Source organism: Bombus terrestris, chromosome 5, assembly GCF_910591885.1.
Source record: "Bombus terrestris chromosome 5, iyBomTerr1.2, whole genome shotgun sequence".
Taxonomy (NCBI): domain Eukaryota; kingdom Metazoa; phylum Arthropoda; class Insecta; order Hymenoptera; family Apidae; genus Bombus; species Bombus terrestris.
In genome coordinates, this window is record NC_063273.1 from 7,070,260 (window position 1) to 7,097,183 (window position 26,924).

Genomic DNA, 26,924 nt, shown 5'->3' on the forward strand with positions numbered 1-26,924 from the left:
ATTTACAGCCCAGAAAAGTCTAGTCTCGTATAACCAATAGATAAACTAAAAGAAAAATTCACAAGAATCACTTGCTTTTGGCATCGTTGTTGCACGTGAAATTTCGTCTTAGGATTAATCTCAAAAGAGAAGTACGTTACATATTATAATCTAATAAGCAAGTGAATACAAAATTGACGAGAGAAACTCGCAATTTGTCAGCAAGTTGAATCGTGCACGTGGCACGTCGTGCTTCGGCTAAAAGGGTAGCGCATCGAAAATTCGTCGGTCGATTCCCTGTCGCTAAGCGTGCTCGCGAAATGACTAGGTCCGGCGTATCGTGAGTCATGTAAAAGAGCCTTATTTAGGCTGTCTACTATTTCACGTTCCATTCCCAGCTACGTGGAGCGAATAAAAATAAATTCACTGACGTAGAACGTGCCGTATTTGCCGATGGGTTACGACCGATACATCATTGGAGAATTATTCCTGGTATTCGGTGAGATCTCGCCGATACGCGAAACACCGACGATATGTTCGACGTCGAGTCACGAGATCCACGACCTCTTTCTCTTGGCCAAAGGGGGAAAAAACGACGCTTGCGAATCGTCGAGAAATAAAGTTTCGCGCGAATCGATTCGTCCTTTGAATAGAGGACGAATCGTCGTGCTATCGATTTCAAAGGCTACGTTCCACTTCATTGAACTTGGGATTTTTCTTACCATTGTGATATAGTGACTTGAAAATATTCGGACACTTGCCATAGATAACTTTTATATGGATAATCGTGCGTGTTGCATGAAACATTTTTAAATTTTGTCAGCTGTAACAGGACACGACCGATGTCGTGATCATATTGGATAAATTTGAAACCAATCTGAAAATGTATATAGAAATTTTGAAGATATTTATCGTGTATATCGTATTTGGTAAGAAATTAGTATACAGCCGTGGAATTAATACACCGAATAGGTATTGTTTAAGTGGTGTCGTAATACTTTTGCGAATACTTTTATATACATTTTCGTTTCAAATTAAACCGATATAACCGCGGCTGGTTGACATTACAGTGCCAATGCAATTTGAGAATGTTTTGTATAACACATTAATATATTCATAATATATTCACAAAAGTTATCTACATACATTCGAATTCCTTTGTGAGCAACTGCGCGTACCAATTAAAATCGTTTTACCGATAATTTCTTTTTGCATGCCCTCTTTCAATTGTTTCAATGGTTCAGTCACCAAAACACGAATGTAAAGTACGTTCGTAACTGCAAAGCAACGTGAAACACTGGCAAAAGACCGAATGAATATATTCCTATTTAACAATTGCACGTAACAAGATCCGGAGGTGAGACGGTAACGCGAAATAAAGCTGGTGGTGAAAACATTTTAACACTATCAAATTCAACGGTGCAACGCTTTATAACATGAAATCATTACTGCCGCGAGGCCGGTCGAGTTTCAAGCGACGCGTCTCGTATTACGTAGCCAAGGTAGCAAATGATGTTCCATGAGAACACGAGCGTTACCATTTTTCCCAAGGCGTAAACAGCGTGAGCCTGTGGCCATACGGTTACTAGTGTTTTCCCAAAGAATAATAGGACTACGAGGAAATTAAAGACAGAGGATATTACCGTGGCACGATGCTCGTTGAGAGACGGTAAACGCGTTCTCTTGAAGGGCGTAATGCCGCTTCGCTACACACAGGAAACTCCCTTTAGCACCCTTATAACGTGATACAATCGTAAGGACGCGGAAATTAGACGAGTCGTCGCGTAATTACAACGAAACCCGAGTTGAGTCACGTTACCGCAGGTAACGTTACCTCGAAACGGCCATTGCGCGAGCCTAATGAAAAATTACGTTGGAATAAGTCGAGATAAAGCGCGGTGATAAAAGATTTACAAACGAGAACCAGAGCTAAGGTCGACTAATGTAAGGTGCGCGTAACGCTTCAACGTGATCAATATAACGGCTATCCTCTTCTTTTATGCTTCGTTTCGGACTTCTTTTATTAAGATAGAATGAACCGAGAAATTTGCAGCAAAAAATAGGCCATGTCTTGTAAATATGAGTTTCGATTATATTAGCTAGTACTGTAGTAAATAATTGGATAGAAAGTATACGAATATGTAAGGAAATGGCAGATTGAAAGTAATAAAGAAAACAGAAAAATATATTGCTCATCGCTCGCACGAATACGAGGAAACGTAGAATTCCAAGAACGAAGAAGGTCTCTTCGACAACTATGCTTGATGCGCCGGTACGGGGATGGAGAACGATGATGGAAAAGTTCAGTCAAACGAAATTTCAGTGTTCAATTTATCCAGCAGGAATTTTCATGCTAGTTGAAAAATGTTTCGAATCGTCATACCACCCAGTAGATACATCGTTAGATATCTTAGTGAATGTTTTATTCCAATTTTTTGAAAGTCTCAGTAGCACTAAAAAGTTGCCTTGAAAGCTAAACAGACCATGTTAAAGTAGTTGCACATGAGAAAGGTAAATGATTCTTCCTTGTTTGTTTGGGGTAAATTATTCGCAACAGAACTCGTCTAGCCCACGAAGAATTCTCTGGAAACTGGAGATTGTACAATTAGTAGACAAATACGATATAGAAGGAAAAACCAGCGGGCATTCGAGACCGGAAAATGGAGCATTGTTTTCCAGCGTGCCCCACGAGATGCACTTTGTACGACGTAAAGACTCCATTCAGCCAGATTGTTTGACCAGCTGCTGTTTAATTTGCAGAAACAATTAAAGACAGATTTCTCTGACAGAGTCTTCGCGCGACGTCCTTTTGTTTCTCTCATCGCTCGGCAAAAGGCCATGAACTGGCTACAGGAAAATTATTTACGCAATGCGAATACCTCCGGCAAAATTATTTCAACAAACTTGTGCCCCTCCCCTTTTCTTTTTTTTCTGCAAAGAACTCATTATTAAGTTTAATGGAATAACGTGTCCCGCGAAAGCAATTATTCATCTCCACAATCAGTCGGAGAAGCGCTTTATAGTAGAACGAAATTGTTTCCTGAACTCTATCCCGAGAACAAGAAAATATATTCGTGTTTATCAAGATTATACTATCTCTGTGGGGCGCAATTGCTTTTTCCAGGATTCCGGCCAATTGTTCCGGCGCCAGAAGTCATTCAGTGGACCCGGCTATCTGGGATTGCATGCCGATTCTGCATCTCTATCTGATTCGATTTCGCGCAACATAACTCACGCGTCCGAAATGAATTTTTGAAACATCATTGTGAAAAATAAAAAAGAAAAAAAAATAGATCACGAGATCGTATTGACACGACGTTAACGTCGCTAAATTTTTGTACAAAATGTATAAGAAATCGCGAAAGCGTTCGCAACCACGCGTACTAATCTGCATCTCTGGAACATGGGGCAGTGAGCAACTAAATGTTCTTTGTTTTTGTGGCAAAATTAATATTCCTTGTATTACCTTTCGTTGCTGAAAAAATCGTGCTAAAAAGACATACTTTACATGTTTACTTCATTTTTTCACCGCTGCTGTCTTGAAAAGACTAAATCTATTGCCTCTAACAAGAAAATGAAAGATCTTCACTTCCACTTCAGAGAATGAACTCGCAGTGTTCGAGTTAGTCGCGACTTAGTCGCCTGCCCGATTTTTGCAAGTCAGCAACGGAACCGTGGCTCCGGATAATCATCCGTCGACGTAACGTTTCTAAAATTCGTTCGTTTACTCGGCCAATTGTAGCTCGCTTAAAACGCTTATCCGTCGCTTCGATGAAACAAAGGCTACTTTCTCCACTGTTCTCAAGCAAAGTTACTCTCCAACTCGTTCACAGTCAATTTTATCACAAGGACCCCGACTGCAAGAAGCACCGCGCACAACTGCTGGCAACAATCTCTTTGTTCCGACGGTTGCACTGAACGGTCATTTAATTTAACTGTTGCGAAGTGCGACACCGTGACTGCATAACAAACACGTCCGCTATGCAGACCGCGTCTTCGCGTCACGTTTAGCTTTTCGAATGGCCGCATCCCTCTTGCGAAGTCCATTCTCCTTGGTCAAAACCATATCGCGGGCCATCGAGTTCTCCCTTCGTCCATTTAAGCTCCCCTGTTCTCTGCTGGTTGCGGAAACTCTCGATGCGATTTTGATTCTTGTAACTCGACTCGTGGAAACGAATCGAAAGTTGGATAACCGTGTTAAATAAGAGAAGAGTTTTTAAAGAGATGTAGAATTTCACTCGTACTGTTATCCAAGATTACTGTTTGGTTTAAAACAATCTTCACCGGTGATCTTGTTGAAAAGTTTGCAATAGTCAAACGGTACAGTTAGGTTACATATTGACAGATATTTACCTGTGTATCGTTAGTTTCATAGGAGCGAAAAATCTCTTTAGTGAAAAATCTACAATGTAGAGAATCGAGACTTACAATACGGGCACCAGGTAATACTATCATATTCTAAGATAGGTCTGTTCAGTTAACAATAAACAATTTTGAGAGTGTTCGTGTTTCATAGGAGTTTAGATATCCTATTATGAATTTGACCTAAAAATACGTATAGCCACGAGAAGTAGGGTCGGACGAGAAAGTAATACCAATTTAACATTACTCAAGATATCAAGTGGTTCTCCATTATCATTATGGAATTTTTCGTATGCTAACTACGATGGATAAATATTGTTACAATCGTATGGTTTAGTGCAGCAATAGAGATATTACGGTTTAATTGAAATTTACGATATTGGATTTTCTATTAGACTTTTAATATTGGAATTATATTAGTTGCCTTAATATATAGAACGCTTTTTTGCACAAATAATAACGAAGTAACAATAAAACACGTAATTTAATAACATGAAAATATACATATCGGAAATGTTTGATAAAGGGGCAAAAGCTTTAGTGATGTAAATAAGTCACTTAATTCGTATGTACAGAGAATAATTAAACAAAATAGTAAATAATATATTATCTTGCAGAAATTAGAACAAGTATCTCGTGACTTATAAACAGGAATATACATTATAGATTACATGTAAATATAAATAGAGCTTATATAACAGTCTTCGACGCTGTTTTAGAGAAATGCGATCGAACTTGTTAAATTTAACACAGAATCTAGTAGTAGCGGGAATATTTTTCCACGTCACGTCTCCATCCTTCATTACTCATGCAACTTAGCGAACCAGCCCTTAACTTAATCATTGTTCGATAGCAAGCACGGAATTATTTAGTAGCTCTACTCCCGTTAAGTATTCGTGTTCGAAATTACGAGCGGGCTGAAGTATTTTCGAAAGAAACGCACGCATATACGGGAGTGCAAATACTGTGATGGCTTTTGTTGCCACGATGCAAAGTTCAAAGTTATTTGAATCAATACCATAGCAGTTCCAGTCGTGAATAATTCAGCAGAGGTGCGCGTATTATGCGACCAATAAACCAGCCAGAGGCGCCCGGCAAAATATATTTTTCTCGGAACGTGAGAAAAAAATGTGTCGCGGTAATTTTGCGAATAAGACTTTACGATTGATGCTAGATTACTCGGCCACCTTCCGCTATCCTGTTTATGCATGGGGAAAATGTGGTTGGCGAAGAGAATTCTAAAGCGATTTATCCTTTTGCGAAGAAACGACGGAAAGTTTGAAAAATAATTATCTCCTCGCCTTCAAAATTTCTTGTATTTTTGGCGTTAGATGGAAAAAACGCAAAAACTTTCGACTGTTTGTAGGAAATAATTAGGTATGATGATTTAAGGTATTCACTGCTATTAACGCATGGCCATCTATCATTTATACGTACCCAGTTTTCTTTCATCGTTGTTTCTTTCGTCAATTGTTCCTTGTTTTATTGCTCTTTTTAAATCGTTCTGTCGAAACGCACAAATTCAGAGACACAACAGGAATATTTAACGGTGTTATTTTAAATTCAATTATTCATTCAATACAACATGTACAATAGTAACGAATGTGTTTAAGCACGAGATTTATAGAACTATATTTAAAAGCTTGCCCGAGTCTATTTTGTACTACAGTTAAAGAGTTAAACAATTTCAAGGAAAGAAGGAAGAAAGTATGCCAGAACAATTTCCCATTGTTTCTTCTGCCTCCCCTTGCAGGTCTCTCGCTCTTCGTTTCTTAATAAGCGTTGCGTAACTGCTGCTTGATAATTTCATTAGCATCGAATCGAAGAAAACGAGTAGCTACTTCGTAACGACATGATTAGAGAAACGACGTCGTTCAAGTAGAAAAGAGAAGCGAGTTGTTTCGCTCGAGTCGTCCCTAATACGGTGAAAACATTGATTACTGTTGTTGTCTTCGCTCTGCGATGCAACGGCCTCGATTTTTCACTTTTCTCTTGCAACGCTTTTTCCGCCTATAACAAGATCGCTTCTACCATTTCGTTCATCGGATTAAATTTCTGTATCACAGTAATCGAAACTTTTCTAAAATTCCGATTCGAACGAGATCGCCGTAGACGCGTTGGCATCAACTTCGAATTAGATTAAAGCGTCCGCATTGCTGCATCTGCCAATTTTATGTTATATATACGGAAATGTAGATATATACCAATATATCGTATATATAGGGTGTCGCGCGCAATTGGACAGAATTCTAATTCCAAAGCGATAGAGAATAAAAAATGATTTCATTAGGAAGAATTTAATTTGCTAATGACAAAACAACATACAGTACAATACTATCATGTTCAGATTTTCCTTTTCTTCTATATACCGCATTTGACAAAATTAAAGTTACAATATCCTTTGTATCAAATGTTTCAAAACAATGTGTCTTTTAAATTGAACATCTTCAGACACAAATATCCTTTGATATCCTTTGATACGAAATATGAATAGATTTGATATAAATTGGAATCCTTTAGACATCTCTATTTCGAAGATAGGCATAGACACGCAACATTCCGATACCTCTCTTCTATTTTTTCTATTACTTTATGACAGTATCCGAGGCGGGGACGAGATAGAAAAAAACATCAAGAAAAATTGTTATTAGAGGACATACGATAACAGAATGTCGCGTCGGATTAAACGAACGAAAATCGTGAAATCGAACGAGCGGCCGGTTATCGGTATTCGGATTATAAATGCAAACCGTATCTGTAATTGGTTACAATAAACTGCGCGCTGATATGACCATGCGATTTTTCTGCCTGAATCGCCGAAAAAAATCCTCCAAACACGCTCGACATTCAAAGCTGAATCGTTCAGCTTCCGGTCAAGCTGCATAAAAATCAAGCGCAGTTTCCGGTCGTTTGAAAATAACCTTACGGTGTTAATTTAATGGTGTCGACGTATCGGGTCGACATATCAGATCGACGTATCGGATCGACGTATCAGATCGACGTATCGGATCGACGTATCAGATCGACGTATCGGGTCGACGTATCAGGTCGACGTATCGGGTCGACGTACCGGGTCGACGTATCGGGTCGACGCTGACACTTTCGCGACAAGTTACGACACAACAGTGCAGCGTGCGCTGCCGTTTTGGCTCACCATAAAAATTTCAACAAACGAACCGACAAAGAAGAAAAAAATCGTGGGTGCGAATGGATATCCGTTTTTTGGTAAATCTATTTTTTATTCGTCGACATCGCCGACGAAAATTCAGTTATTTATTTGTTACGCGAGATATAGGATATTGAATTCATGCTGCATCCAGTCGTTCTATCAATAAAAACAAAGAGGAAATATTAGTTAAAATAGTTCGGAAATTGTTCAATTTGAAAATATATGTGTACAAAAGTTTAACTAGCCGATTTAGGTATTCTATTTTCGGCGCAGCTATCGAAATTTTTAATTTATTTTGTTTTATTTTGTTACATTTTATTCACAAGGGAAATCCAGGAAAATTTACAATGACACGTTGGAATCTTTCACGGCCTTAGTAGAATACACCATTTAATGTACTGCAAATAAAAGGATTCTTTAACCTTTTTCCAATATTTGAAATTTATAATCTTCAACTATATATCTGGTTGAAAGTATTTCAATGAATCTTTACGGAACTTTTTATCAAAAATGTGCGATTATCACGCGTGAAGTGTAATAATTAAAAAAAAAAGAAAAAACAGCACACCATCGAGAGATTAAAATTATCCAGATATAGACCAGTTTAAAAATATAAATATATAACCAAGCCGACTTAGGTATTCCATTTTCTACGCAACTATCAAAATGTTAAAATGCAGCACGGAAAGTTGGGTAGCATCTTGGCTATATTATCGCGCCGTTTGCGCCGTTATAGTATTATTCCTCGTTCCTCTGGTAACCTGTTGTAATTTACGAGTAAAGTAACGGCTTGTTGCAAATGATATAACCTGCTGATTCCAGCTTCTCGCTGGCGCTTCTCTCTTTTTTTCTGCCGTCTTTTCCGCAGCCCGCCTCCATCTTGCCGTGCCACTTTCAGCGATGCTTTATGCATCTGCTTTGAATGCTCCCCCCTTAATGCTGCCTCGTCTGTCGACGAAAACGCGTACCATCGTCGAGCTTTAATCGACCCCACCAGGAAAATGTGTTCGCAATCTCTTCTCACGTTGGATCGTCGACGTAGCTTCAATTTCGACGTGGGAAATCCAACGCGGAAAGGTGAAATTGACAGGAAAGCAACGATATCAGTGAAACGCTTCCCTTTCTGGTAACACCTCGGTAACGTATATCCACAATACGCGTGATGTTTCCGAAAGTTCGTCCTTTTATTTCGTATGGATTTCCGCACATATCGAAGTATCAAATAGAATATCGTTAAATGTTGTTCCGACTGGGAATACCGCAGCATCAATTTTCAATGAATTCGACCTTGAGAGGAAAAAACGAGTGCTGGAATCGTTCGATGGTGTTAATACTTTAGAGGCTGTTCGTGCAGCCAGATAAAACGTGATTTCTCGCGTGATCATTGCAGATTTCATTAATATCGTTTAATGAAATTCATGACGGAATGCTATTAGAGCGTAAATGGAATCACGCCGGCTATTATCGATAGAATCGCGTTAGAAAATCGAAACAACGGAGCGGTCCAGTGACATTTGGATTTATTCATTCGAATAACGAAGTAACTGACAAGGAAACGCGGATAGAAGCGAATACTCGATAAAATTTTGGGATGAACGCGGATCCATAAATTGTAGGATTTGTCGACCTTTCCGTAGACACTCGAGAAATAAAGTTATCTCCTACCCTTCTCATCCTTCCTTTATTTTCTCAAGCGTTTCCAGAAAAAGGAGAGAACTCTGTTCTTTGAACTTTCGATGTATCTATGGTGCATTCATTTCGAGACTCTCGACACATATTCTCTGCATACACAGCGTTCGAGCACTACGACCCTCGGTAAGAATCCACCACAGCCGATTACCCAATCGTATTTTACCAAATGGGCATGTAGTCAAGTATTATTCCCAAAGAGCTTCGAAAGCGACCCAATGTATATTTCCGCTGAATGGAATCAAAACTGAGGAACTCCTCAGCCTCTGTAACGAAGAGAAACGAAATTACCACTCGACTGACAAACAACGTTGTTTAATCATTTCTCAGAACCGTGTTGACTCGCTAAAAAATAACCTCTTGAACAAAAAGCTCTTCCAAACGAAACCACCTACGATCTGCTTAAAACTTTTTACCAACCGACACTCACCTCCAACGGCAAAAAGGGGTCGGTAACGGGTTCACCGAGTCGAAATCTTCTTCGGGCGAGCAGAAACGAAACAGTGGTATCCGAAGAAGAATCGACGAGCTTGAAACATAGCGTTGCGTCTAACGTAAAGGTACGGAACAATAGCGTCCGGTTGCACGCGGGAGACAAAGGGAAAGCGATAGGGTGCGGTGGTAGCGCGCTAGATAGAAATCCTTCTTGCGCGGAGCATAATTTATCGTGGTGCGGCCCACTTAGTCGTGGCCGGGAGTCATTAAGGACGGCCGTGTGGCACGTCAGGAGTTACACACTTTGTCACGGTAAGTTCCTCCAGCATGGCAATTTTGCTGGCCGGACGCGCCGGCTCGATTAAATTACCCGCTACCGACCATCGTCGTCGTCGTCGTCGTCGTTGTCGCCGGACTGGTAGTCATTGGACTGGTAGTCCAGTGGGTAGAGAAACTTCTCCAGTTAGCCTCGTTTGTTCTTTCGCGTTTCCTGAAGGCCGTTCTCTGATAAACGTCTGTCGGATCGACGAGGGTCTCGCCCCTTGTGTTCGACCGCAGATTAAGTGGGACTTCCAGAGAATGAACTATTGCCTGAGAAACTTGCCACCGAGAATCTAGTATGTTTGTTTTTCTTGCCGGTGCTGGGTGTTCATTGATAAGCGAGAATTCGAATACGAATACGCCGAGGGCTCTCAAACGACGACGAGAAACAACTTTCAAACGTATTTTGATAAGGTTGAGATCAGCGGTGGTCGAGTCGAGTATGATTTTGCGCGTCTACGTATTTCGAAGCTAGTTTTAATATTCAAAGTAATTCAGTTTTGTGTCTGGAAGATTTAGGAGGACTGGGAATAGCAAATTAGAAAGATCATCTTTAACCCTTGTTCTTTTAGAGTTTATTTTTTTACCAGCAATTTTGTGTTTAATCAATAATATTTCGGTAAGATTGCAAATAGTTCTTGGCTTAGATGATAGTGAAAATCTTGTTTGACGCGCGTTACTCTCGAAGTAGGTGCGTGATTTTTATTTCAATAAATCAATACTCTTGAAATATTGTGCTTGACTTAGAATCAACTAGATCGATGATGTAAATCTCTGTAAATGAGAGAAAACGCAGTCGCTAACTTTAAACGAATCAAGATGTTTAAAAGAGAAAAAGGGGATGTTTGATACTGTTTAAAATCCCTTAAGAATTTCGTTGGATACGAAACTAAGGTAATATCTGTATCAAGTAACCGGGAACCGTTTCGTCTAAGGAGGTTTCGTAATTTCAAACGCGTGAAAAAGCCTTTAACAGACATAAGATAGAATTATAGACGATAAACCGCGCGGAATACCTTTAAGTAGCAAGATTTAAAGGCGAGTGCTCGTCAACTTTTAACGCTGTATGTAAATTGCATCTACAGCCGTGCTTGAATCGCCATTATAGCGGAGAGGCTTATCGCGCGAAGAACGTAAATCCCGTTTCACGTCTTAATAACAGTCCTTCATTTAATGAAAGAATTTTCTCCATAAATTCGAAATTCTACGCCCGTGTACGGGTCTAAAAATGTCCTCGACGGCTGCGTCTTTAGCGGAGAAGTCCTCTTATCGCGAGCTCAAAGGAAACAAGAAAAAAGGAACGGGAAATCCATAAAGTGGATCGTGAGATTTCAAAGTGTAGAGCTCTGCTTGGGGATCGTAACTTGCTGAATGGGAAATTACACGCAAAGTTGTACGACGAGTCGTTTGATATTATTGAACACCGTTTCAATTTCCGTGGGGATTATTTAATCAAACTTCTCCGGTTCCGTTCGTTTGTTCGCAACGGTGTTCGAAACTCTTCGCTGATGAACGCCGTCTGACCCGCGTTCTCGTCTCGAAACAGAAATGAAACAGATCTTCGAGAAGTCGGGATGGAATATAGAATCGAAAGGCCGCGACGTAAAATCGAATTACATTTCCATTTTCATATCTTCGCCCGTTAACCGAGAAATATCAGACGAATGGAATTTTTCATGGTAAGACTCTACTTCTGCAATAGGGCGTTATTACGAAACTAGTTGTAATATATGCTCGAAAGAGGTAGAAATTTCGAAGGCGGACTCGTATCGAAATGGCTATGCAAGATTCAGATATACCGCGCGCCAATCTTGTAGAACGTGTCAAACCGTATTCCTCTCCTCCGAAGTACATACGGATACGCTCGTGTCCCGGTACAGAAACACAGTCTCGTGACGATCCGTGACTCGATATTCCTGTAAATACATATTCAGATACATATTTTGCCAAAGTTCTGCTAGAACACGTACATGTCTCGGTGGTCGTTCGTTGATCCCGTTGGTTGTCGATGTATCAAACCATCGAATGAAAAGTATATGGAGAAACTAAATATTACATACAGTTTAACAACGCTACTTTACGAAACAGAGTACTTTGAACTATCCGGCACTTTAAAAACGGACACGAACTCAAATCGATATCAATATACAAAGAGTCGACGTGGAAAAGAGGGAATGTCAAAGCTTGGGAGTTTCTCAGAAAAGGAAAATTTCGCAATATGTCGCAATATAGAACGTCACAATTTCGTATTCTATCATAGATATTACATTAAAACAAAACATTTCATTCTCCATTTTATGCCACATGATTTTTAACTTGCGTTTAGGATTTTAAGTAATATATAACACATTAAACCGTAGGAAATGAAAAGTACGTTGTACACGTAAATTTCTTATGATTATCGTGAAACTCGGGAAATTTTTATTCGAATTAATGCGAAATAGCCAGTGATAAAGAGCACTCACGGGAGCACGCGAAATGATGTTAAACTCAGAGAACTCATTAAAATTGACATTTCCTCGTTTTTTCCGTGGTCCCTTCGTATATCTCCGCTGGAAAAGATCGAAACCAAAGAAAACCTCGCGAAAGGAAACGAAATTACCACTTGGCTGGCAACAACGTTGTTTAATTATTCTTCGGAGACAGGCTCAGTGGAGTCAAAGAAAAATCAGCTAGCAAACAGGTTCTCGAAACAGCGTACAGGACCTTCCCGTTGGGGAAACGTCGCGGCAAGGAATCGTCGAAGCGTTCGAAGAGAGATCCTCTTTTAAGAAGAACCAGGGCTGAAAAAAGGGGGGAAAACCGGTCACCGAGACAACTCACCCTCGTTCGTCTTCGTTGCTCGAATAAGAACAGGCACCGGTTGGAAAAGTGTCAGTTGGTCGCGTAACCTGTTGTTTCTCGAACGTTTTAGACAGCTCGGCGATTTACGATCTCTACTTAATTAATGCCAATTAAACGGGGCGTTCGATCGACGCGCAGCTCTCCATAAATAACTTGGGTTCGACCGTGACGGCGGCGCAGTTTATTAGAGCTGCCATCGTGCGACCCAGCTCCCTCTCTCTCTCCCTCTCTCTCTATTTTTCTCTCTCTTTCTCTCTCTCTCTTTGCTCCTCGTCTCTCTGAACTCGTTTATACGGGCCAGCTTTACTTTTATCCTCGTAATTTCGATATTAACGCGTTTCCCTATGGCGCACGGAGTTTTACGGCAGCCACGGGGATCGCGAAAGTTCCGCGGTCCACGGTACGAACGTGAACGGGGGAATTTAAAGCGTGTTCTTCCAGGAAACTTTCGTTACGGATCTTCAGCCGCTCCACCGAACACGTTTCGTGGTCTTACTTTTAAGACTGTCTGCGCAGTTTTATGAAAACTGGTGTGTGCGTGAAAGATGAACGAGTACGTGATTTACCTGGAGCTCTCGGGGCTTGTTTTATCGATTCCACGGCGAACGAGCGTCTATCGGGCAGTTTAAACCGTAAAGTCGACTATATTTTATTACACTGCACCCTTAGAGCTCCTTGACACGGCGATACTTATCGTATATTATCGCCTGTGAATGCGTCCAGAGGATTTATGACTACAGAAGAAACTTAACATTGGCAGAAAATTTAGCAAGATATCATAATGTGTTGAAAAAGTAGTTTGTTATCTATAAACGAATACTTATACAGTCAGCCGTGTACGTGTATACGTACACAGACACACATACAGACATACAGATGACGTCTTCATATTGGCGAAGAAACGTGGAGATTCAATGACGAGCACAACTACAGAAATCGAACAGATGCACCCGTGCAGAATCTTGCAAAATTACGAACCGAAAATTACGATTGTAAAACGAAGCTTTGTGACTGTGCTTCCGTTCCATGATTATTTTTATACCGATGGCAGGTGGCGCATCCTGAACGACCTCGCCTAGGAACGTAGTATGCGATGAAAGCGCGACGTGATTCGGTGATTTACGCGGAGCTGCGTGGTGGAAAAACCGACGAATTTTCCTCGACCATCAAGCCTCGGAGAAAACGCGTTCCTCGGCTGTTGATTTACGATGCCACTCGAGGAATCCACCGACCCGTAAAATGCTTGGATAATTTCGAAGAAATCTCGACTACTGCTCCTCTCACTATCATTTCCTCGTGCTTCTCTGTATAACTTACCGCGTCTTACAAATCCAGCGAAGAGTTAACGAACGTTCGCGAGAAAAGAAATTGCGAACGAATGTGAAATGGTCGAGAAAAAAATTATATATATCTAAATAACGTAGGAAGAAATGGCTTTTATTTAGAAAGGAATAGAATAAAAGAATTTTCTTAGGTAGTATTATTAGATAATTGAAGTATTATTGGGTAATTGAATGTAACAATAATTTACAATGAAACCTGTATTTGTTGGGCATACGCGGTTATCACATAATAGAATATCGTTTAATTGTTGCTCACATTGTACTAAAAACAAAAGCTGAAAAAATAAAAAGCCAACATATTAACAGGTTTCCTTGTATAGTATTATTACGTTCGATTACTTAATGGATAGGAAAATTATTTTCTTCCTTCTGGTACATTTTTCAATACAAAGTACAATTTTAAATAAGAATAAAAAGATTCTTTTGACACTTTTAAATTTTATATATTTTATTTCCTGCTTTTTATTTTTCACAATTTATTTAAAATAAATACATATGCAGTATTTTATATGATGCAGAGTAGTGTTCTTTAGATAACTATCAATTATGAACCGTTATTAAATATCATTTCCATTAAAAAAAATTGTCAACTTTTTGAAATTATATTGCATTGTTATCGGAAATGAGCATACATCCCAAATTACTGCTTTCTGGTGGTTCATAGAACGAAATTTTGCTTCCAAAATTCCATCCAGGCAAACAACCAGAAAATTCAACTAAATAAAAACCATTACAAATTAAAAATACGAATTTTATCTACGCAGAGGTGAAGCAATTACAATTTATATTAGAAACTTCAATGCAACTGAAAAATTTCTCGAAATACAATATTAATTTTTATTGGGCGAATCAATCACCACTTCAACTATATCTGCATATTTTTTAACATAAAAGAACGTTACGAACTTATGAACAAATAAATGTCACAGAAGTTATTCGTCCTCTGGTGATTCATTCGCTTCTATAAATTGTTTAAACCACTTTTGACCTGTTCTTTCATAACAGACCTTCTTCGCAAACACTGCGAATGCTTCTTGTTGCATCTGCCGCATTATTTCCAACTTTAAATTCATAAAATATGAAAGCACGAATTTTCAAAACTTCTCTCGGCATTTAGAATACTGCGGAGACGATGAGACGAAACAAATGAGAGATACAAATACGTATATACACAGTAAATGGAGAAACTCTCCACCATTGTTATCCTTTAGATTTATCAGCTATAAAGTACTGAGAGCAAAAGTAACAAAATTTATAATTATTAATTAATTAATTAATTAATGCATTCCATCAAGTGGGATTAATTAGAAAAATGCGAAGGAATATATTTTCATCTGCTAATAATGAAATCGGTCGATAATTGATAAATATTTTGTACTCCCATCTATCGTATTTTAAATGGCAAACAAATACTCAGTTTGTCGAGTAATTAGAACTCAATTTCACGCTTTACCGTTTAACATAAATTTCCCCTCGGCTTATTACTAAAAATGATAATAAAATTTTTATTTAAAAAGAAGCAACTAAAAACGCAAATGTTTTAAAAATAAGATTAGAGAATCGAAATATAATAGATAGCATAGATACGTACGATGTGTCAGGTGCCATAGCATTTGAAAGAGAAAAAGAATAGAAAGAGTGAAGACATTGTGACTAGAGCGGGATGAGGAAATGTGGTAGCGGGGAACAGATATCGAAGAATGGAACAGGAAAGAATGTGTAAAATCTGTGGAAGGAATATTGAGGCGTTAAAACATTCGATGGAAAATTGCACAGGAGTAGATAGAATAAACACAAGCGTAGAAGAGATTCTACGGGATAGAGGATCGAAAGAGGTGGGGGAGTTGGGGGTTGACAGGATTGAGAAAGATAGAAGAAATAAGGAAAGAGGAAAAGGTAAAGAAAGGAAAATGGTGGAAGAAATACCAAAGATTAAAAGGCGCAATAAGTAGACGGCTTGCAGTGGCTTAGTAAGGAAGGCTAATTTAATAATAATTTTAAAGTAGAAGGAACTTGTGTAGTAGATTCTTTGTATGTAATATATAGTACAATGTATAGGTTAAGGATAAAGTAATATAGGATAAGAATAAAATATGAAAAGATGAGTGAGAAGATCGGCTGGAGGCGGAGCGTGGGGATACAAAGATTATAAGGAAATGGGATATTTTGGCTACGAGGTAGAAATCAAATAACCGATTATTATTATTATATATATTTTAGTATATGAGATGTCCCTTGGGTCCATAAACGTCAGTAGCTAAAGTAATTGGCTGCTGCACTAAATGTAATTCATGTCACATATGTAGTTAACGCTCCAATTAATACAAGAAATTCGATCCGAGTTTAGCGCTAACAGACTACGTATAAGCGCGCGAATCTTTCTATCTAATAATAAATAACGATGGAGCTAGTAAAATGGCGCTTTTTAAAAATTCCATTTTCCTAGTGGAAATCGCGAATCCCTTTCGAATAATTCGCGCGCGCGTTCCGCCACAGCGGTAGCGCAATTATCACCGACGAGCGGCATGTGCTCGGAAGTCCTGAATAATTGAGAAACGAGGCCGCTGCGATAATTCGAATTTTCGCGAGCGACCACGATAATTCGAATTTTCACGAGCGGCCGCGATTAAATGGAATTAAAGGACAGACGCTGGTTGGACCAGCGTGTAATTATTTCCGATTCGCGACGCACTCGCTCCCCCGGCCGCGATTCGCGATGAAACGTCACCAATAACGCGTATCGGTTGTCCAGAATCGGGTTCATCCAAGGTCCGAACAATCATTTCGTTCATTTGGCTAATGAAGGATTCATCGACCGATGCCGCCATTTAAACCAGTTTCCTCGTGATCATTTCCGGTGATATCGTTTATCGATAGTAAATTACAGATTTGAAATGTCCTCATAAGTAGTAATAAAGCGGATTTGGACGTGGCGAGCGATTGAACTGGGAAATAGAGTCTGATGTACACGAATCTTTTGTCAAAAAATTGAAAGATCGTTGCGTCAGGATACACTTCGGTTCCCTCTGAAAAAATTAGATCATATCGAACGTACAGTCCGGGACAAAAATAAGTGAACAGATAGCGGAAATAGGTCTCAGTGAAGTTTCAGAAGGATGTAGATGTCAATTCCAATTATTTATCATATAATCTATGTAGTATATAAGGTGAATCATAACATGTGAGAAGTACAGCAGGGTCTGACTGAGCGCACTAAAATAAGAAGAAAAGTTCATATGAACAATAGTAACAGCTTGTTTTGTAATAAATAATCACTCAACTACCTATCTACCTCCAGCGAAATTGCTCAAAGTGGCCAGGTCCAGCTTCGATAGAAGCGTAAATGCGTCGCATTGTCAAACTCGTTTGAACGGCTTACACGAATCTCTCGGCAACTTTATCGATACCACGCACAAGGAAGTCTCAATTTTCATCTCCTCGCTGTGAGTATCGCGATTTCGAATGTTCGCACTAGCGAAGCAAATTGCGGTGAAAGACTGGAATATCACGGAAAAGGAAGTGAACTCTGTATTTTAAGAGAGTCGCGCGAATTTCGGGATACGAAGCAAATAACGCGTGAAATAAGAAAATGAAGATATTAGGAACACTTCCAGCGAAGATTAGCAGAAGCAAGAAGAAGAGCAGAAACTGTTAATGGTTCCGAATTCTTGAATTATTTTTCAAGAATATTAAGGATCTTTCGAGCAATTAACGATAAGAAAAGATAATACGTAATCAGTGGGAACAACAATTGGCGTATAATGTCATCGCATTTTGCTCGCCGATTTAACCACGACTGCGAATACAGACCACCGCAGAGCAGGTCGTTAACGAACGAAACTCGTTTTCGCGCGTTCTCCTTTTATTCGGATGGTTCAAAGGTGAAGATGAAAGACCTTAATCTTCGTACCTAGCACGCATCCACTGCATAATAATTATGTTATACGGTGTACAGGAAACGGAGGTGGATTATAGTCTTGAGAGCAAATACTGCTCTGCACGAAAGCCATCCAGTGTCATCTACAAAGTCAGATTTACCGACGCTACGTACATCGCTGTTGGACGATATACGAACACGCTGCTGTATCTTGAACGAAGAATACGATTCTGATTACGACGATCGTGAATTCCGTCATAAAATTAGAAAATGAAATTCAGTCGTGATTTTCCGGTTACGTAATATTTATCAATGCTCTTTACTGCGATTTGATATAAATACTCCTGATGGGAAGGATATAGCGAGGTTATAAATTAAAGCATTACGTGGACACGCGGATTGACCTAGTCGAAATGAATGTGTAACATCCTAAAGTGGAAACATATTCAATTTCAAGTTGCAAACGTTATTTATGGATGGATATTCCAAACTGCTGTTTACAACCTTCCATTAAAATTACAGTAGCTACAGAAGGAATTACCTTTAATCTAGAATTGTATGTATCCTTATTTTCCAATGAAACATCTCTCTTTTTTATCAGGTTGTATATTTCATTTAAATATCGTCGAATTTTTATGGTCGTATCAAATAAGTACTACTCTTTATAGCCACTGTGCATTGTATTAATCTCCTATTGCTTTATATAGTAACTGTTACATTATATTGTTGTAGTAAAAATTATACACACACGCAAGCTGTTCCACTTAACGTTATCGCCTTTATCACCATAGAAAGCACATGCATCTTCCCTTGTTGTCCGTCATACATTTAATTTCACAAATTAAAGTTAAAATATTTGCCAGACTAATAGTTTATCAACATAAATAGGCTAATACCTTTTTGTAGAAAATGCCCAAGTGGATCGAATAATATGTTAAGAAATATATTATCGGGTTCAGAAAAATATCGATGAATTTCATACATATTTTCTATGCGTTCTACGAAAAAGATGATCATGTGGCATTGAGTCTCCCTCGAAGCCACTCAATTTGTTCCTGAAACACTTTCTGATGCTATCAAAAACAAACGAGACACCTCAGATGATAAAGTTAGATGGGACATCCTGTATAATCTACAGCAGCGAAACAACAAATTCAAAATTGATGTATCACGCTTCTGACGAACCTACAGCGTATTATCTCCTTCCAATATTTCCCAAATTCTTATCTTCCCAAATTTCCATCGATGAAAAGCCAATACCTTTCTGTCCCTTCAAGACTGATTAACTTTCCGACCTCGATATACCGACCTCTTTTTCACGGGAAATAGCCCGACTCGATAAACACAAACGCAGCCAGGAGAAGTCGAGAAGGAGACGAAAAGACAAAAGTCGCGTGGGATGACCTGAATTCCTCCAGTGATTCGAGTAAACGACGCAGCAGCCAACCGAAAGTAGTAAAACTGAGCGACAAGAGCGAGGCTATTAATACCAGCGCGAAACAGCTTCGTCACACCCTAACAGGGAGGTGGCTTGAAAGCGAGAACCACTCCCGTTTCATTCCATTTCCAGACACATCCCGCGGGGAAAACGTACGCGCCTGTATCTTTTTACGACAGAGGTTCGAGAGTCGAAACGATCGAAAAGGGGGCGAAGATTCTTTCGAGCGGCGATCTGCGGTCCGTTCGTTGAACCACCGTGGAAAATACCTCTCGTGGTATATCGTATATCGGGTTTTTCGCTGGTTCGATGCTCATCCGGGAACTCCATCGTGGTCGTTCCATGGCGAACGTTGCCACGAAGCGACGAATTGGCTACAAAGTGGCATCGTTTTTCTCGCGCGGTACACGCCGATATTATTGGGTCGGGTCGCGGACCGAGAAGCTACTTTTACCAGCGTGCAGCGGCAACAGAAGTTCACCGATATTCCTCTTGGATACCAGAGTCGACGTAAACGAGATTCGCCATTCTACGCGCAACCTTCCCGCCACTGTTATCGCTACCGCTCCGCCACTTCCCATCTTCTGTGACGTTTTTTTTTTTCTCCTTTTTTTCACAGGGATATCGAGAGTTTTTACGCAAACGTAGAATACGATAGTTAGCGAGAATACGATACGTGGCTCTCTATTGTCGCTGAATTTCCATTATGAGAGCGTTTATCGAACACACCGTGCTGACTGCCGCTTGTTCAAACTAAAAATCTCGTAAATTCAAGCCATCATCTCTCTCTCTCTCTTTTTCTGTGTATGTGTGTGTATGTATCTATCTTTCTCTATATAGTGTCAAAGTTTGTGAGGGATATTGGAACCGTTCAGAAGCCACATCAATCAACTCCATTAATTGAAAGGCAGAGAAAAGTGATGGCATTACAGAGAGTATTTTCTCAAGTTTACTTTAAGATCTTCTACTATGCACGCTTTCTTGCGATAAATAAAGTTATGGGAGTAAATTATTTGCATCTTGAGAACTGAAAATTAATCCGTTCCTATGTAATAAAATTGAAAAAATGATTGGGTAGAATTGATCAATTAATTTAGCTTCTGAGAGTCGCTTACCACTAGGTTTATAGGAAATTTGAAAGTACAAAATTACATAGAGTACACATGTTACAAGAAATATAAAATATTCGAAATATAGTATTTTCTATAATATATATATTCGGTGCAGAAAACAATTCTCTATCGAGTTTTTTAAATCTTAAAAATATGAATTTGCATAAAAATCCGCAGTCTGCTTGTCACATTTTTCCATGAGCAGTCCAAAAATTGAGAAATAATTGTTCCCTTGGTATGAAAATGAAAACGAAAGAGCAAGAATCGAGTAGTTCGCGAAGTAACTTCGACAATATCATCTTCTTTTATTTATCCTATCTTCATCCGCCTTCCAGTGACACTTTTAAACGTCGTTAAACTCCGTCTTTTTATAGCTTCAAGTATCATGGAAACGCGTTACTTCGTGCATGGTGTCACTAATGGAAAACTATAATGATCTCAACACTCGGCCGGCGAGTTTTTACAGCACGCGATGAAAATGAGTGGCGAATATTACGACGCAAATGATTCAACGCGCGACGCGTGTTGTTTACGATATCATGGGACAATTCCGGAATTTAACGATCAAACGAACGAGCGTGTGCTCTTCCCTTTTTTCCAGCAGAGCCGTTAAACGGTAAAATATGCGGCTAGAAATCGCGACACGGTGTAACGATAACGCTGATCCCATTAGATTCGTCGAACGCCGTTCAACGAATGCTTTTATTTCGAATCGTCTACAGGAAAGTCCTGTCCAGTTTGACGGAAGCTTATTTTTATTTCTCGTCTTGTTTTCATCCTTAGCTTCTGTTGTATTCAACTAAAGGGTTGCATATAAAAGATGTACGAAATATCTGAAGATATTTGAGCCTGCCTGAAATTAAATACAACAACTACAAACAGTATTTGTACATGATTGTATTCGTTACAGCATTTGCATATTAATTAATTAGATGCGACTATAATAAACTTGCATAATTTAGTAGCACTTTCATATGATTACAAAAATGTAATACTATGGAAATGAAATCTAGAAACTAGTGAAAGAACGTTTCATTAAAAATTAAAGTTATGCCTTTTGTAACTCCCGCATATACAGACTTTTATGAGACTACATCGTTCTTCAGATGTTTTATCGATATTTAAAACGATAGTCAGAAGGCACTCACTATGATCATATTCCTAATTTCTTTCGCAGTTTCGACTTTCCACTTTCCGCTTCATTTCCTCGAAACGGTCGTGAAATTGACGACCATCATACACGATTCACGCACAAATGTCTCGATTCGAGTATAAAGATACAAACAGCGAGAGAGTTACCACCAGACTATCCTACCAATCGGACATGTCGCAAATAAATCGGCGATTTCGCAAATCGATGCGGCAAAGTCACGTATCCTCTGCGCTCCCTTTTCCCTCGTCGATTTCAACGTTTTACAGTTCATCGTCGTATTTTTCGTGGTAACGTTCGTTATCTTCGATCGTAATTCGTGGAGAGAGAAAGAGGAGTTAAAAGAAAAATCAGAAAAAGCCAGAAGAAAGCGATAGAGAGAAGAAACGCAGCGTCTCTTTTCTGCAAAACGTAATAAATAATCTGTTGGTTATTTTTTGTATGAACGCTTGTTATACAGCGATAAAGAATACGCTAAGCTTTGACTACAACTGTAAACTACGATAGGGCGATTTATTCTGACACGGCAATGCGTCAAAAGCGGAACGTTACAACGTTCACAATCTACGATTCTCCCATACTCTACGTCACTCTGGAAACTGGATCCGAGAAGCTATGCACGCAAACTCAGCCGCTTTATCAGCCATTTCGATGCAAACCGAACTATTAAAAAAACAAAACAACCGAACAGGCGATACGTACTATATTTAATAAATGCCTTTTTCACACCTCTGTCCAACCATTCATGTTGTATGTTTCATAAAAAGAAAAATACTGTTCGCGATACTCTGAACAATCTCCATGTTAATCGTTGACGTATACTCGAGACGGAAGATGTTTCCTTTAAATTCATTATACGGTTCATCGCGTTCACTATCCCGAAGCTAAGTAGATTTATCTTGATAATTAAGGATGGAAAGAACGAGAAGAAAAGGTAATTAAGTGCATCTCTGCCAAGCGTAACGATGGTGTTAATAGCATATATGTAATACGTAATATAATATATATATGTAATTCAAAACTTGCAGAAAGTCTAGTACGAAAAGAGAGGAGAATTATTTAATTTCATTTAACCAGTTAATTGCGGTCGCGTAAAATAAAAAATTATCACTTATTATAGAAACTCAAAATTTTAATAAAAGGTAATATAAATGTCGTTTAGTGGTATGTTCCCTTTATACTTCCAGTAAAACTATTATGTATTTTATAAAAAGAAAGTTTGATTATTTGATTATTATAAATGTATATATATTATTTGATTATATATTAGTATATTGATTATGCTTCGTATAATGTATTGCCTTTTATTAATTGAATTGATTATTTTCACCAATGCATCGGCTATTTCCCGAATAGTTTTGTGTACTTCACTGCGTATATCGGCTATTCCCCGAATTGTTTTGTATACTTACTCAGTATATCGGTTATTCCGCGAATTGTTTTGTGTACTTTATTATTTTTTGGCAATTAAAAAATTTTTAATAACAGTACCTTTTTCACCGATGACTTGTTAATTTTTTATGGAATAAAAAAGTAATCCTTCCTCGCTTTATTTTATTTTTTTCGTAAAATTTATAATAGGAGCATTTGTCCTGCGAGCGACTCATTATTTGATTTTAATTACGCACACCTAAAGGGATTTTTAAAATTAAATTCCGCAGTTAACTGGTTAGGTATAGGTAAATTTTCGTAAATCGGTTTCCTTCAAACATAAAACCATTACAAAGCTAAATGCAATAACAAATGGCGCTATCATTAACTGAGTTTTGCATCCCAAACTCAATAAAAATTTTAATATCAGTCTCTGACTAACCAATATTTCATGATGATTGTAGATTCGATGACAGCTGTATTTAAAGAGTTATATAGCACCCAGGACGCGAGTGTAGATTTTGGGAAATTCGAACACTGGAACGCAGCATCGCCGACAGACCGCCACGATGCATTATCAGAAAGTAAGGGAAAAAGATTTGCCATTTGTCAGACGGTAACCTGGACGTGACGCGAAGTAGAAGATCCGAGGATTTCGCCATCCAGATTAAAAATGTATTTTCCTAGGTAAACGCTATAGGTAAAGGTGTATAAAACACACATAACGTACAAAATTATATAAAATATCTAATCTACAATACTCGTTGCAAGTCCGGGAGAGATGGATCACGTTTCCAAAAATGTTGAACGATTTTCTCTAAAGTATGTAAAGATCTCAACATAATATCTTTATAAACAAATACAGTAAGAGGAAAATGAAACCTTAGCTGAATTTTATTATCAATTATCATGGCTATTGCTATTACAAAATTACAAAATATATTACTTAAAAACATATATTAAAAATATTCTTAGACGCTATAGGAATTGTGTATTAAACGCTTGTTTTCTTCCTTCTTGTCACAGTGACTACACATGATTTTAAATTTCGAACATACTTCGTGATATCATCGAGAGCGGACAATACATTTGATCGAGTCATCACTACATCTGACAAACTCATCTTCGTTTCAGTCCTCGAATCACTCATCACGAGCACTTTTGTTATTTGAAATAGTTAGCTCTCCTTCGTTACTATCCAACGGATCTTTAATTAAATTTAATTAAACCAACTTTAATTAAATTTTCCTCTTGCCATACACCTCGATTTTCTTATATATCTAATCAGCATTTCCACTGAGACGTAAGAAAACAATAATTATTAAAAAATATATATTAATCATAATATCAATATAATGCAATAACAGTTCAATTTTTAATAATATCTCTAACTTAGTATGATCTTGAGCCAGGCGGTCCATCCCTACCGAGTACGTGGTGATCTATCCATTTCGAGTCATACAAAATTCATCTTTGCAAGTTTGTATCTTATAACTATACGCAATGAAAGCCTAGTTTATAAGAATCAGCGTTAACATTTACATTCTCAAATAAGAAAATTATTCTATCTCTTATAAGTACCAAAAAAAGTGTGCCTGTCAGAAGTAAAAATATCAATTTTCAGCAAACTTCGATAAAATCGTCAAGTACCATTTATGCGTAACACCCAAGAGACGCGCTTATTCCTTCACTGCGGCAAAAGAATATCGACCTTAATCATGTGTCTATCGGATATTTTCAAAATTCTGTGCGTAGATTTATAATTCTCTATTTAAATTCTACTTCTTTTTTTTTAATTTTATTCATAAAAATATGAATTTACAAACGTGAATTTACGAATATCCACGGTTATAAGCGATACTAAGAAGAATACCTAGTGCGGCAACTGCCGAACGATTTCGTAGAATCTTCAACGGGAACGAACATCCAAAGAAATCCGCGCTAAAATTTAAAAAAAACTTCGCCTGTAAATTTACCTTTACGTTAATGAAGTCTTAATGCTGTGATATTACAAAAGTGTCCAAGAAATTATTGGAGGGCGCGGAGAGCGCGTCGGATGATTCACAGCGTTGGAAAATCGAAAAAGCGAACTGGAAAGGGAAAGGGAGCTTGGCTCTGTACCCGATTCGCAAGCGCACGTCCTCGCTTGGTGATCAAAGAGAGACGCCTCCATGGCGAGCGAGTATGAATACACAAACGGAAGAGGAGATAGACTCGCGTTGTAATCATTGACAAAGCGAGGAGACAGAATGGAAAAGCGAAAGGTAGGAAGAATCGATAAGATAGCGTACAAACAAAAGTTCCAAGGCGTGAAAGACCGGTGATTTTTCGTTCTGATTGTCCATTTCGATTAAACACTGATTGTTGTTGATCGACGTTATCGCTGTCCCTCGTTGTGAAAAACAATCTTTATTTAACAAACAGACAATTAAAAATTTCAAGCCTTAGATACAACGGTACATAGCTGCGTAAAAATAGCTGGAATTCAAGGTCAAAAATGTGGGAAAATGTGTAAAGTAGTAGACGTGAAAACGATGTTTCAAATATGTTTGAGTTTCCTTTCTTTTTTCTTATTTTTCAAGTTACAAACAATTCTACTTTGCTATTCACGCTGTTGCACGTGGCATCGATACGTTTAACACTGTTTTGTCTAAGACCGAGGCTTCCAGAAATTTTATTTCATGCTAAAAATATACTGGTATCAGTGGATCAGCTAACGAGTCTTCCTATTCGTATCTTCTACTTTAATATAATAATCAAAATTACCTTACACCGTGTAATTCGTTTCGGTTTATAGATCTTAAACACTTTTCGTCGTTCGACTACTCAGAACGTAGCCTGTAAATATTGACCACATATTTTCTGACAGTTTGTATAAAAGTGGAAACCATTAGACGTACTTCACGACAGAAAAGAGAAGGCTCGCAAGTTAGAGCAACTGAGAGATTATTCATACAAGACAAGCGAGTGTGTGATTCGCCTTTAAACTTTCCAGCTCCTACCATTTTTGCTATTCAGCGAACCCATTTGCCCCTTTTTTCGTCTACCCATTGTTCGCATGTTGCACCAGAATGAAACTTCTGCTTCTGGACGTTTCAGTTCTCGTGTCAGATTTGCTGCGATGTTTTTGCAAAAAGAAGGATGAATAAAGTATAGATAGAAGAATAAAAAAGGAAGAAAATCACTGAAATTGTGAAACAGAGAGAAAGAAAGCGACGTCACGTGTGCGCAGTCCTCGATACAATCGCTCGTCGCTTGCGCCGGAACAAACTTTTTCATCCGGGTTTGCGTGATACTTTTATGAAAAAGATAGGAACAAAGCAGACGAAGAAAAAAAGAAGAGAACATGTTTGGCCAAGAAAAACCAGGAACCTACAGTGTGCGTAATGTAGAACAATTGTTGGTCGCTTGCACCGACGACAATTTTGTCACACTCGCTGTTCGCAAAGAACGGCATCCAGGCTCGATAGAGTAGCGCACCCAGTAAAGGAAATTTCTGCTCGCTAGTTACGAAACTTTGCTTGTCGGTTTACTTAAGAAAACTTCCGTGCCGAGACCGCCGTCTCCTTCTCCCGTTTCCGTTAAGATGTCGTCCAATTTTTGTTTCGACCGAGTCTACCCGCGAGACTTGGCGAACCACGACAGTCCCGGCATTAACCGCCCTCCGGGAACGAATTCCCGAGACGTTCCTGCCCCCAGGCCGACAACTTTACGCGGTTCATTTATCCTTTATGCGAATTCATTTACGTTCGAACGCTCAAGGTGCGCTGACTTTGAAATTTCAATCTACGCGGCACGCAGTGATGTATTGACGAATGATTTCGAACAGACAAT

General features: G+C 38.7%; 1 protein-coding gene across 3 annotated transcripts in view; it reads right to left on the reverse strand.

Annotated features, from left to right (window-relative positions):
- The window catches only part of LOC100648318, a 167,483-nt gene that overhangs the window by 109,514 nt on the left and 31,045 nt on the right, over positions 1-26,924 (reverse strand). The window lies entirely within an intron of this gene.